Genomic DNA, 2,631 nt, shown 5'->3' with positions numbered 1-2,631 from the left:
AATACACCTAATTTACACCCAATTCAAATTTAACCCGACAAACATTTTAAGATTACAATATACCTAAGGCTAAGTCAATCCATAGGTGGGGTGGTTGATGGCTTAACTATGTTGTTAGAGGATTTTTGTTCCCTTAGTGCCTGGGGTTCTTGGTCATGCTGCTTGGAAGACTGAAGAGGCAGACCTGACCAAGAGTGCTGGGCAACAAAGCAAAGTTTATTGAGCGATAGTACAAAGTTCCCAGAGAAGGAGGGGACCCTGAGAGGGCTGCTGTTTTGGGCATTCAAATCTAGGGTTTTTTATAAACTCTTTCTCTAGGAACTATCCTAAGCGTCCTGAGATTGGGCCCCTGTGGATTGGCTGTTAAGGTGTGCCAATCAAGGCTTTGATCATGCACCTGTCTACCTACTGGATTATTATTCACATGTTGATGTCTTTTAGGCTGACATCTGGAGACTAAGTACCTCAACTTGTGATAGTGACCAGTGTGTTATGGTTAATTGTTTTGTTTCGGGATGTTTCGCAAAAGTCACTCCTGCAGAGGCTGCTAGACAGGATGCTATTGTGGTCTTGTCTAAGCTATAAAACAGGATGCTAGCATGGTTTTGGCTTAGCTGTCCCAGCTCCCTGTTTTCTTGTTGGGGACCCTGGTCCTGACTACCTATGCATCCAATTAACTTCTAACACTGTGATTTATGGGCAATAGTGAATCTGTCTTAAAAACAAAACAAAACAAAATCCCAAACAAAAAATACAAAACTCTTCCACCATCTCCGGGATAGGTAAACTATATCATTCAATGAGTAAATCAGTATTTTTAAAATTTCTAATGCAAAAATATTATTAGTTTGGGAAACTGCAGGAGAATTTAGGCATACAAAATGTTTCCATTGTTATTCTCATTATAATCTAATCATGGAGGAAGAAATACTAAACATAAAATTGAGAAATTATATGACAACACATAATTAAAGTAGACTAAAGTTAGCTTTATTTTATAAAGGAATAGTCTTCAATAGGTCTGTTAAAATGTAAAAATATATAGAATTCTCCACTAAGAAGCTAAATAGTTGTCACTGATGCTGCTTTAACACTTCTGAAGTTATTAAAACAAGCAAACTTGTAAATATTTAAAATCTGTTTTGTCTTTGCTCAGGAAGGATAATTTCTGTAAACCTGAGTAAGAATAAGGACATGCACTTAAGACAGATTCAATCTGTCTAATAACAATTAAAAATTACAGTAGTTTGAGCATATAACTTTGCATTCAATAAAAAAAAAAAATGTTCTGGAGAAATGTCCTACTGAGTCCCAATCTGCTGAATTATGCTGTGATGTTAGAAAATAGAGCTTGTGATAAAAGTCTCCTCACTAAATGCAACACATGGGGAAATCAAAGAGATAGGACACTTTGTTTCAAGTACAGAAGGAGGGTTAAAAGGACAGGCCCAAACAGTTCAACAACACACATATGTTAATATATTCCAGTCCTTAAAAGCACCAGAAAGTTGTTTACATGTCAAATGAAAAGCACCCACCCAGCACAGAGTCAGCTGCTGTATCCAGTAATAGGAATTTGCTGATACACTGACAACACCACCATCTGAAAGATAAGGGTAAATAGTTTCTACATTCCTCATGTTGTCATTTCTGCAGAATAGTGAGGATAACAAAGCTTGCTTTCATATTCACTACTTTATGATAACAACTTTACTTACGGATACTTTAAAATGAAGATGCAAACTATCATTTTATCATACCTAATTTGCGTTCAGTTTCCTATAGTAATGTTGTTCATTTCCACTGTAAAAATACCTTTGCTTGTGGTGTACTGGAATTAGGTAGTTCAGGTTACAAGATAATGTTTAACTAATTACATAAAATCTCCATAGATTAAAAGCCAAAAAGAAGATAAGTAGTGATGCCTTCAAAATTATTTATTTAAAAATGGACTCAAAGAAAAAACTCCCCTCAACCCACTGCCTCTCTCTGTCTCCCTTAGCCTTGGCACTGTGTATCTCCCTCTCACCTTTCCCTGTGCAAAGCTTGAAAAAATCGTACACTTAAATTGCAGAAAAAGGAATTTAGAATAACTAAAACTAAAAGAAGACATTTTTGGCAGTAATGGTGGTAAGTAATAAAATGGATAGCTATTTGAGTTTATGTCATTTGTCCCCCTTTAGAGGAATAGAGGTAAAGACTACCACTCTGACAGGAAATACTGACAGGAAACTGGGGAAAAAAAATAAAAAGCTTCTTGAGGTCCTTTTGTCTCCCTAATTTTTAAAATGATCTGCATGACAATTAGTGGTAAAATATGGTCATGATTATGTAAACAGTCTGTTTAGATTAAATAGCCATGCATATTTGAAGTGGGGTAAAATAAAGTGAATTCTTTATTATATTCTCATAAATGTTTATGACTCTACGTAATTTGAAATCACACTCTACTGGTAAAGGTTATCATAATTCTGCCCAAAAAAGAAATACGTAAAATAAGAAGGGTGCACACAATAACCTAACCTTAATACTAATGATTAATACATAAATGTAAAAAGAACACCCATAGATAAGGTCTTGTACCTTCCATTGAAATTGCAAAGGATTTTACCTTCCAAGGCATTTCTTCAT

This window comes from Ailuropoda melanoleuca, chromosome 5 (assembly GCF_002007445.2).
Source record: "Ailuropoda melanoleuca isolate Jingjing chromosome 5, ASM200744v2, whole genome shotgun sequence".
NCBI classification, from domain to species: Eukaryota; Metazoa; Chordata; class Mammalia; order Carnivora; family Ursidae; genus Ailuropoda; species Ailuropoda melanoleuca.
The sequence above is the reverse complement of the archived record's forward strand: the minus strand, read 5'-3'. Positions refer to the sequence as shown.